Source organism: Typopeltis vanoorti, chromosome 7 (genome assembly GCF_054136105.1).
Source record: "Typopeltis vanoorti isolate ZY-2024b chromosome 7, IOZ_Tvanoo_1.0, whole genome shotgun sequence".
NCBI classification, from domain to species: Eukaryota; Metazoa; Arthropoda; class Arachnida; order Uropygi; family Thelyphonidae; genus Typopeltis; species Typopeltis vanoorti.
Window position 1 is genome coordinate 104,057,754 of NC_143555.1, and position 12,104 is coordinate 104,069,857.

Genomic DNA, 12,104 nt, shown 5'->3' on the forward strand with positions numbered 1-12,104 from the left:
TAAATTCATGCTTTTGTAGTAGCTAACAATTTACTTATACTTTTATATTTCTTACTTACACATAGAGTAAGAAATATTGTTTTAACTTGATAAAATTTTTTTGAAAGTGTTGATTTTGTGAGTGCATTCCATATCTTCTACAACAAATTATTTAATGTTGCAGTTTTTCAGCGAATATTGTGAATGATAATCGAACACTCTAATCTTGTCTCTCCATTTTTCTAGAATTAAATAACTTTTTCTTAGAATTATTCTTGGCTGAAGTCAGCATTATCAATTGAATTTACATATATCACAACAAATATATCCCCATAGGACAGTTTAATCAATGAAATTGTTCTTTTTTTTTCTTTTTTTCATAAACTGGGGAGAAAAAGCCTGCAGTCCACGCCCAAGAGCGGCTAACTTCGCTATATCTGAGAAAGATGCTAAGCTACTCAGGTCAACACTGGAATCGAACCAAGGACACTCATTTCCGAGGCATATGTTGCGAAGCGCATAGCCACTCGGCTAACCGTGTGGATAATGAAATGTCAAAATTTCATTACATATTTTAATGAAGTGTTAAATGAAGCTAATCTGAGCATCTCATACCATTTACTTACACGAAATCTTATATCCTTTTGGTGAATAGTTTGTAGCAAAAAATCAGTTTGTGAGTACTATTTTTTTTTGGGGGGGGGGAGAAGATAGACCCAGTAATTGACTCTTTATCCCTTCATCTGATTTTAGCTGTACGAGAGGATTATTGTGGGTAAATTACCCGCTCATTGTGAGCATTGTAAGTTGTATTAGCTTTATCTTGCGATGGAGGATTTTGGTTTTTTTATGTTTGAAATGATCTGAGGGTTTGTAGTCTGTTGCCTTTGTTTCTGTAGTCTGTCGATGCCTTAGGTTGAATGCTTCTTCCGTGTTTGTTGCTTTTGTGAAGGTGATTCCTGTTGTTTTCAGAGCGGTGGCGATCGATGTCCAGTGTTCCTTGGCCCTTAGGATAACTGGGGGTATTCTTTCATTTGTTCCTTTGTCTGTTTCTGTTTCTCTTGTTTCGGGTATTTCTCTCGTGCTAGATATTTTTCTTTTCTTTTGTACTTTCTGGAAGTCTGCGTGCGATTCTGCTGTTTGGTAGGCGTTGTTATGTGTTGCTTGTTCTTCAGATTGTGGCAAGAGTCTTGTTGAGGGGTGTGTCGTCTTCGTTGTTTTGGTCGTCCATGATGTCGTCTATGACTGCTGCGGGGGGGGGGTGTCGTACAGTTTTACCTTCCTTGGCCAGTTATCGTTTAAGAGTTTTCCTAATCTTAGGACCTCTCAATACACTTCTTCGAACGTTAGGGGCTTTTCCATGGTATTGCTAAGTTATATAGAGAATTGGCTGCTACTTATCTTAGTAGGTTTTTCTGAGTTCTGGCACTCAGAAACGCTCCTGTAGTCCTTTTTGTGATAAGATTCCAATACATTGAGAATAATCCGTCACTAAAACTACTGTCTCCTCACTTCACTATCTTGCTAACATCACTAACCCGAGTCCTAATCGATGGTAATCATCACTGTAATAAAACTCACTCTGTCCTTATAAGGACTGGCTTTAAAGGGGCGAAGCAAGAATGCTTTTCATCTTCCTCGTTATCTGTAGAAAACAGTGTAGGGATAAGGTGTTATTGAGCTATTAAAGCTCTGATCATGGCAGGAGGGTAACAGCAACAGCACAGCCTCAGTTAGAACTTCATTGGCTACAGCATTGCCATCTATTACCCTCCAAGGGTATTAATCACCGCATCTCACGGTCGTTGTCTTCGTTTCCATAGTGAAGCTAATCTCTCCAGATTTCCACTCTGGTTTATCGTTATCTCTCTTAATGTCTTTAACAGTTCCTCATTTCGAGATCTTATGAATAACGTCGTCACTGTTTTCAACGTATTCTAAAGGAAATCTGTCTATTTTAATTGTTATAAGTAGGCTTCCAATCATGACCGAAGTTATTTTGACCCCGGAGCATTTAAAACCTTGCAGCAACTTGTCTCTCGTTTCTACACTCTTGACAATCTGAAATCTTCCCCACCATATAGAGTGAAACCATAAAGTTTGGCATACTATTCTTTTCTCTATCTTATAGTCTATAAATATATAAATATAAATATTGCTAGATCCTATTGCCTCAATTAAAGCTTGGCATACTATTCTTTTCTCTAACTTATCTTATATAAATATAATAAATATAAAAATATTATTTTCTCTATCTTACATATTGCTAGAGCCTATTGCCTCGCATAAAGCTTGGCATACTATTCTTTTCTCTATCTTATATAAATATAAAAATAAATCTTTTCTCTATCTTACATAAAGCTTGGCATCTATCTTATCTATCTATCTTATATCTTACATAAAGCTTGGCATACTATTCTTTTCTCTATATCTTACATAAAGCTTGGCATATAAGAACGGTGACCAAGGTGTTGCACGTGCGTTCACACCCCTCCTGCCTTCCCCCCACCTTTTATACGTTTATCCGCAAGGAAGGACTTAATTTTTTATATAGGTATATTCTCGAAGCCGAGAGCTATCTACTCATACTAGTCGTGTACGCGTAAGTGTAGTGATAAGTGATTTATGACAGTTTTCTTCTCCTGGTGTACGAGTTCTATATATCTTCAATTTCGACGCCATAATTCCTTCTCCGACACCTGCACCCCTCCTGAGGCTATAGCCGGCGAAGGATTACCCGCCATGGCAGCTGCACATTCCCAGTACTACCAAGGAATTAGCAATTCAAAGACCCCCCTACGACTTCGGACCCGGAAGGAAGAGCAAAGTTCACCGAAGCTATGTACATGGAAAACAGGTCAGTCAATTCAAAATCTTACGCTAATGTTGTATCTAATGGAAATATCCTATCGTCTCCCAAAACACTGATCTCACACACTAATGCCACATCAGGCAGAAGTAAACCGATTAACGCAAAAATAACTACCACTGTTACCAACGTCATTTCCCGAGAAAATGGAATTGTTATTTTCACCACCAAAGAAAACATCCCATTAGAAGATTATCTGACGGCGATCGCCAAAATTGTACCCTCAAAAAATATTACTGCCGCTTCCCGCATAGCTGGAACTGTGCAGGTATATTTTAGCCATATCTCATGGGTACAAACGGTACTGTTGGCGATTATCACTTCGAAGCAGCCCCAATAGTACTGGCCCCGACAAAAGTAACAGTATCAAATGTTCCTCTTGAAATTCCTCATCAACTCATCAGATCCATGTTATCAAGATACGGTTCTGTCACAGGAAAAATACGCGCATTGTCAGCAGCCACGAAGAAGCCCGAATTTGCCCATGTCAAAAGCTTTCGAAGGCAGGCATTAATGCACTTTCCAAACAACGACGCATCCCAAAATTAATCAACACGGACATAAATGGAATAACCTACACTTTCTACTTATCTTCCTCACCACAGTGCTTCTTCTGTCATGAAGATGGTCACATTAGGAAACAATGTCCCTATATTACCAACAGTTCATCAACAAACATCCCAGCCCAGAATAGCAAACCAGTTGATCAGAATAACATCGTACATGAAGAAACTGAAAGCATAGGAAAAAGTAAACCAAAAATTCTCTCCCCATCACGAACTTCAGAGGAAAGAAAATCCCGAACTCGAAAAGATAGCGCTCATGAACGCCTGTCAAGTAATGAGATCCAAGACTCTGATAACGAAGTCTCACAACACGAAAACACGGATCCTCCCAACAGAGATGACAAGGACGAACTAATTAAAAGCAATCCTCAGACCCAGCAACCAGAATCACCAACCCAGCCTCCCACTAATTCAAAACCTCACCGTATAGAAGAAACTACTCAAAATGGCCTTTCATCACCTGCAGCAAGCCAAAGAGAAACAGAGTTCTCAGACGATGAGGAAACTGTATTTCCACATGATGACCTAGAAGAAGAGGAAGCTGAGGACGAACTTCCCCACACTGAGGGTCCCCCTAACCATGAAGCAGCTGTCATCCTTCATACAGAAAGTGCGAGGCTCTTCTCACAAACTAACTATAGCCCTTAAATACACCACAAGAATCCCGGAACTAATATCTCAACTTCAGGACCTACACTCGAAACTGAAATGTAAAAAGAACAGAGAAGAAGTTAACAGGAGTAAGCGAATCTACTACCTAATTAATGAGCTACAAACACAGTACCAGGATCAATATTAGATTAAACTTACAATCAAACTTTCATAACTCATAATGTCTATAAGCCTTTTCTCTCTCAATGCAAGAGGATGTGCCTCTGCTCTACGCAACAGAATAGTCCTTGACCAGGTACAAAAATATCATATAGACCTAATACTTCTGCAAGAAACAAACATCAACTCCTCATCCAATTTATCCAGAAGATGGGCAGAGTGGCATCATGACTTACAGCACTCTGCAACAAAACAACATCATGGAGCAGGAGTTAGCTTAGGTGTACATCATAGATCTCCCTACAAACTAAAAGTGATTGCTGATATACCAGGATATGCCTTGTATGCTCACATAATAGCACCTAACCATAATACCCTGCATGTGCTCAACATCTATATACCACAGCAGGATGCTCAGGCATCACAAATACTGGATTTCGTTCAAAACGATCTTACTAGTATAGACCAAGAAAAAGACAGACTTCAGTGTGCTGAACATCGTAGCCAATTAATAAACAAACTTGAAACACTGGTAAACGATAATGAACTCATCGACGTCTTTCGGCATCAACATCCTAATAAGAAATCCTACACATGGAGGTCAGCAATCACAGCGACAGATAGGCCACTCTACCAAGCACGACTTGACAGATACTACATTTCCAAACACACGTTGCCTCTAGTTAGAAACATCTCACACATCCCTTCCTACATTTCAGATCACTGCTTCGTTAAGCTGCAACTTTCATTATCTTTGGAAGCATACAAATCAGGAAGTGCCTATTGGATCGTAAACAATACTCCCCTGAAAGATACAGCTTATATAATAAACACTCAGGCTTTAATAACCAATCTAACTCACTCGAAAGTGGATACAGAACCCACGAAAATATGGTGGTCCCACTTAAAATCACGAATAAAATCCTTTACGCAGATCTACAGTCACCAGAAAAATCAACAGAGGAACATTAGAATCAGACAACTTGAAGAACAGCTCAAGTATCTCCCAGAAGAAAGTCCTGAACATCATTCTGCCTTCCAAGCCATGCAAAGACAGGCAGAATTATCGGCAAAAGGTGCCCTACTTAGATCGCGGCATACACAAATAAATCTTTCAGATGCACCCACAAAATATTTTTTCTCTTTGGAAAAAAAATGCCAGGCAGCAAATTTCATCTCTGCTATCAGACTTCAAGATGACAGCATCACAGAAGATCCAAGTAAAATCACCTCTGAAATCTTGCAATACTACAAGAATGCATACAGCGCTGCAGGAACATTCCATCATGTCATTCACAAAATACTGAAAGAAACAAAAAAAAAATCTCTGCAACAGATCGGAATCAATTAGAAAACAAAATCACGCTAGATGAACTGAAAACCGCATGCACATCTTTGCCAAAGAACAACTATCCTGGCCTTGATGGTCTCACGTCAGAGTTTTTCCAAGTCTTCTGGAATCAATTCAGACCACTTCTCCTCAAAACACTGCAAGAAGCCTACATCAATGGCCTCCCACAATCCGTCACGACCTCAGTAGCACGATCGAAACCAAAGAAGGGGGACCACACGGATATCCGAAACTGGCGTCCAATCTCCCTAATTAATATCGATTGCAAAATCATTTCCAAAGTGATAGCAAACCGAATAAAGCCAACACTGCCTGAAGTTATTGGCCAACATCAAACGTACTCTGTCCCAGGAAGATCAATACATGATAACCATTATTTAATAAGAAATCTCATCCACATCGCAAACAGCCAACATGAAAACCTAGCACTCGTCAGCCTTGATCAGGAGAAGGCTTTTGACAGGGTAGAGCACGGGTACCTTTATGAAGTTCTAAAGGCATTTGGCTATGGTCCTCTCATCATTGAAACAGTGCAATTGCTTTACAGAGATGCACAGTTCTGTTTAAAAATCAACAACAAGCTCACTCGCACTTTGTCATACTCTCGAGGGATCAAGCAAGGATGTCTCCTCTCCGGTCAATTATACACACTGGCCATAGAACCCTTCTTAAAAAGAATACACGACACCATCATCTCCAAACGAACCAGCATAATAGAGCCACATAAAAAAAAATTACCTTATCAGCATATGCCGATGATGTCACTGTAATAGTACGAAATGAAGAAGAAATGACAGTAACCGAAGAAGCACACAGACTATATGCACAAGCCTCAGGGGCCAAATTAAATTCTGCCAAAACCACGGGCTTGTTGTCAGGCAGATGGAAGTCTAGAAATGACTCTCCGATCGAATGTACCTGGTCAAGCGAAGGACAAAGATACTTAGGTGTACACCTTGGCAACACCAAAATATATAACACACTGAACTGGACACAGCTGCACAATCGTTTTAAACAGGTGCTAGGTAAATGGAACAGCGTTCGTTCCATGTCTTCACTTAGAGGAAGAGTACTAATAGTTAACCAGATGGCTGCGAGTATCTTATGGCATACCCTCAAAGTACTCACACCTCCTGAAGAATTTCTCCACCACATTCAAAAGGAAATCAAACGTTTCTTCTGGAACAAAATTCACTGGACAACATACCCTCAACTCTGCAAGCCACTCAGCAAGGGAGGTTAAGGCCTGATTTCCCTTGAAAACAAGATTAGATCTTTCATGATAATCCTCCTCCTAAAAACACTTCAATGCAATCACACTTATGTTACCACCTTCGATTACATCACGAAATCATCCATCAGAGGACTTACACTTTACACAATCCTCCGAATGGCCAGTCCTGCACCACCTCCTCCTAAGTTACCCGTTTTTACAAAGACGCTCTACAGCAATGGAAAAACACAGGATTTCATCACACACTTATAGGATCAACAGAGTCAGCAGTACTTATAGAACCACTATTTTCGAACAGAAAAATAACAAGTCCCACAACTGATCAGCCTTTTCTTTTCCCTACATGGAACTGGGCAGGAATAAGAGTCATAGGAGACCTCCTAACCCACACCCTAAAGTGGAAAGCATTCACAAGCCTACCAATGAAGAACCCAAAAACTGAAAAGCAATATCAACAGCTACAAGTCTCCATTATAAAAGCCTATCCAGATATCGCTACACCTCAGGAAATCCGTATTCCTTCTAGAAACTGCTCGGGGCCAATATTTCATCTTGTACAATCTGAAGCCTCACTTCCAATTCTTCCCTCCAACTACAAGAAAATATACCACTTCCTCATGTCAGTGTCCCCATCCTCGCCCTTCTTATACTCAGCCCTAATACTCTCACTCATCTACAAGGCTGCATATACCACACAGTTTTCAGTGGGATCTGCCATATAAATCAAAATGTGCCAAACCAGATTCCGATATACAGTGGAGACTATGGCATAACATCTTGCCAACTCCTTCAAAGCGCTACAAATTTCAGCTAAGAGAAACGGATCTGTGTCTATTCTGTGACGTTTCAGGTACCTTGGAACACGCATATCTGACCTGTCCCGCAAACAAAGTGATAATCACATATGCCCTGAATACTGCCTCGAGCACCTGTAACTACGCACACAGCCAAGAAGACTACTGGAATTTAGTCCACACAGAAGAAAACAGACACAGAACATGCAATTTCCTCTTCATCTGCGCTAAGGCCGTCATCTACAGCTTCTACCTAAAACAGACAAGAAATAACCAACACCCACCCATCACTGAAACTGCACAAACCTCATGTACATCCTCCGTCGAAACTAAAAAGCAGGCTTCTATTGGAACTTGAGCACTTCAAAGAAACAAGAACTGTCGCGAAATTCATAGAGGAGTGGAATCCAACTGATACCCTCTTCTGGATTGACGACGACAATACGCTTCATCTGAAAGATAACTAAGACTGAAACTGAACTGTAAATTTTGAATTCATTTATTGCATTCTCTATTGTACACCCGAAAGGAAAATGTTTCTTTCTCTGTAATATATATACTTATAATATGTAAATAGTCCTTGTTACCTATCATGAATGTTTATTTTAACAAGTTAAATAATAAAAAAAAAAATATCTATCTATCTTATAGTCCGTTATATATATATATATATATATATACAGGGTGTTCGGGATAAATTTGATATATTTATAATTAATTATATTTTTCCGTAAGTTACATGTATTAACACACACTTCTCTTCATTTAAAAGTTTGGACCCTTCTTCATTCATATACAAGATGTCAGAAAGGATGGATAGCTGGAACCCACCTGAATCATGGAAGAGAATAACTTGTATCATGATGATTCGTGCCCGCCATCAAAATAAGGATATTACGACTGCTGCCCAATGCTCCCTGAATACAGTAAAAACAATCAGGCATGAACTAGAGACTTGCAATGGTGACTACGAGGATGTAGCAAGAAGAAAGATCCCTAGCAGATGATCTGATTGCGTTCGTACAGCAGAATTCCTCGCAAATCTGCAGGAACAGGTGTTGAAGAACCCTGGCATTGGAATTCGGGCTTTGTTCGTGGAGTTGCTAACTGTAGTCAAGCCCTGGATAACAAGGGTAGCCAATGGTAGGCCGTATGTATGGCAGCAGGATTCGGCCCCTTGCCACACCTCTGGGAAAAGTCAAAAATGGTTGTCTGAAAATTTCTACGACTTCACCAGTCCAAAGTTTGGCCTCCAAACTCCCCAGACCTTAACCCCATGGATTATTTTGTATGGGGCGCAGTTGAAAAAGACACCAATCGCACTTCCAGTAATACAAAAGCCCAGTTAATGGATAAAATTAAAACAGTTTTTGCGGCCCTTCCCAGGGAGACTGTAGCATCAGCTTGTTCGAGGTTCCGAAGCAGAATTGAAGCTGTGATCGATGCTAATGGTGGTTATTTTGAGTAAATCTTGTTGATAGTATTGTAATTAACTCTGCCTGTAATGTTTTTTTGTCAATTCATTAAATTTAATAGATACAAAGAAGATTTTCTTTTTCCTTACGAAACTGTCAAATTTATCCCGAACACCCTGTATATACTATATCTATCTTATATATATTATATCTATCTTATAGTCCGTTATATATCTTATATATATATATATATATATATATATATATATATATATATATATATATATATATATATATATATATATATATATATATATATATATATATATATATATATATATATATATATATATATATATATATATATATATATATATAATCATCTTTAGATGATTGAAGATGATTTCTCAAAAAGAGAAATCATCTTCACTCCTGTTCATCTAAATAACAACTTAAGCTACAACCTCCCAGATAGTCATTCAGCTGTAATCATGTACTGGCGTTCACGTAATGCAGCAAGCACGCACTCTCCCAACAATGCAACAAACGAAAGAACAGCTTCAAATACAACTACAACGTTTTCATGCTAATTATGTATAAAGACTGTCTATGTTGTTCATAGTCTTTTAACCCTCAATGTTTAGTGTTTTTTCTTTTATAATGTCACCTGAAGAAGGCTGTTACAGGCCGAAACTAGTAGTGTGTTTATATTAAAACCTTTTTAATTAAATCTCGGTTCTAGTCATTCAATTTTTTTCATAAAAAAAATATATATATATATATATTGTGAGTTCAACAAACTTCATCATTGACCTGTAGAGTAAGATAGGCTGAGAGTCAGCAGATAGTAGGAGAGGAAATAAAGATAGAGTGCATAGTGGTAGAGTAGGTAAAAGAGGCATCAGCTAACCTGTTTTAGCTGTTTGCTCCCCAGGGGCGCTTCGAAAACGGTCGTTGATTTTTCACTTTAAAAAAAAGGAAAAATCCTAAAAAGGAAACATGTAACAAAACAAACAGAGAATAAATCTGGAGAAGGAATGGGAAGGTAAACTTAGAGGTGGAGGAAGGATCTGGCCCGAGTGATGCAGCTCACAAGGAACTGCACCGCCTCGCTGTAAGCCTTCGCCGCTCGGGTTCTCAGGTCCTCCCCCACCTGTGGGAGCTAAAAACCAGTGAAGCTGAGTACAGAAATCCACAAGGTGGTTACTGTTCCTTTCTTTTGTTGTGGGCTGTTATGATTCTTTTGGCCACCTCACTTCCCTTGGCCATGTCTAGTTTGCAGAGAGCTATGAAGAACGCCGAAGCTGCCTCCTCGTCTATATCCAGGGCTACCTCTACTTGCTCAGGGGTGATTTTGCTGATGTCATCAACGAAGAGGTCACGCCATTTTGCACTGACGATGTCGGGTCCATATTTCCCAGTGAGGAGGAGTTCAGGTTCTCCTACTTTATCTATTGCCTCTTTAAACTTTTCTGCCACCCCGGGCCTCTAAGGAGATATTTTAGAATCTCCCTGCTTTTTCATGAGGGACGTCTGGGTGTTCGGTTTCAGATACTTTTGCTGTTTTGAGATTTGTCAGCTCATCTTCCTGCGGACTTAATGGCCGTTTGGTGTTCGTCTCCATCTCTACTTCAGCTTCTTCTACTGTATCTGAATTGGCGATGTCTATATTGGCAGTGGTAGCTTCGCTTCCGTCCGTGGGAGTTACCATGATGGTTTCTGCATTGTCAGTCTCTTCTGTTGGGATCGTATTGCTGGTCTCTGCAATTCTGGTAGGTTTCCCTCCCTTACGGAACCTTTTCGTTGTCTTAGACATAGCGACATGATCAGGAGTGGCCTCAAGAGGCGGAAACTCTTCCTGTGTTGTGACCTTTTCATTACTTGGTTTTGTTGCTGATGTGATTGCACCACCCATCCTCTCTGCGAGGGTTCTGGATGGGCAGGTGTCGACTTTGTGGTCAGTGACCCCACATTTCAAACAAGCTGCCTCACATTTTTCTTGGTTGTGGCCAATTTTTAGGCAGTTCTTGCATTTTATGCGAGGGCAGTCTGCCCCAAGATGATTGAAGGCACCACATCTAAAGCATTGCTTTTTGACGCCTGGGTAATTTACCATTACCCGGGCAGATCCTATGAGGACAAAGTTAGGAACTTCGGTCCTCATTTCAAGAGAGATAGTTACCTCCCCTGACTTCCACTCAGGATTGTCGGCGTCACTGTGAACCTGGATTTCCAGTACAACTCCCCACTTAGAGAATACGCTGTGAATTATATCGTTGTTCTCTGCATATTCTAGAGGAAATCGTGGTATCTTAAGGGTTCTCAGGATGCTCCCAACCATGAAGGGAGATACTTTTATTTTAACACAGTCAAACCCTTGGAGAAGCTTTTCTCTGGTCTCCATATTTTCGGTCACTACCTGGTATCTTCCTCCTCCATAAGGGGTAAATCCAAAAATATTCTCTGCGCCAACGCAGTCTATGATAGCTTTCGCCATTGCCCTTGCCGGTATTGTGGCGTCAACCTCAATTCTGAGGGTACGCACACGCGGCAGAATGGAGGGCATGATCAGATGGGGGAAGCCTAACTATTCCCACCACAAAGTGTTTGATATTTCCCCAGTCCGGGGTTTAGGAAGTTCTGTAAATTTCCGGTTAAATATCGTGAAACCCGATGGGACTCGTACCGATATTAACGGTTAAGAACAGAAACTATACACTTGATCTTAGCCAAATGGCAGAGAAACGATTATGGTAGCTGCGGTTCTTCTGAACTGTACCAAGAGGGAACAGCTAACAATCTAAATGAGAGATTATGGATTATTAGAATAAACCATACAACGGCTAACATGTTACCCTGGAAGTCCTAAAAAGGACTTTTGATCGATTTTCCTTATAAGGACTGGCTCAAAGGGGCGAAGCAATAATGCTTTTCATCTTCCCCGTTATCTGTAGAGGACAGTGTAGGGATAAGGTGTTATTAAGCTATTAAGGCTCTGATCGTGGCAGGAGGGTAACAGCAATAGCCGAGTCTCAGTTAGAACTTCATTGGCTACAGCATTGCCATCCATTACCCTCCAAGGGTTTTTTTGAACTTCATACCTCTCCCCAGCCCTGATCGATTTT

At 40.1% G+C, this 12,104-nt stretch overlaps 1 pseudogene; it reads right to left on the reverse strand.

The window, feature by feature from the left end:
• Window positions 1-11,611: 11,611 nt before the first annotated feature.
• Window positions 11,612-11,728, reverse strand: LOC150104928 (U2 spliceosomal RNA; annotated as a pseudogene).
• Window positions 11,729-12,104: the final 376 nt, after the last annotated feature.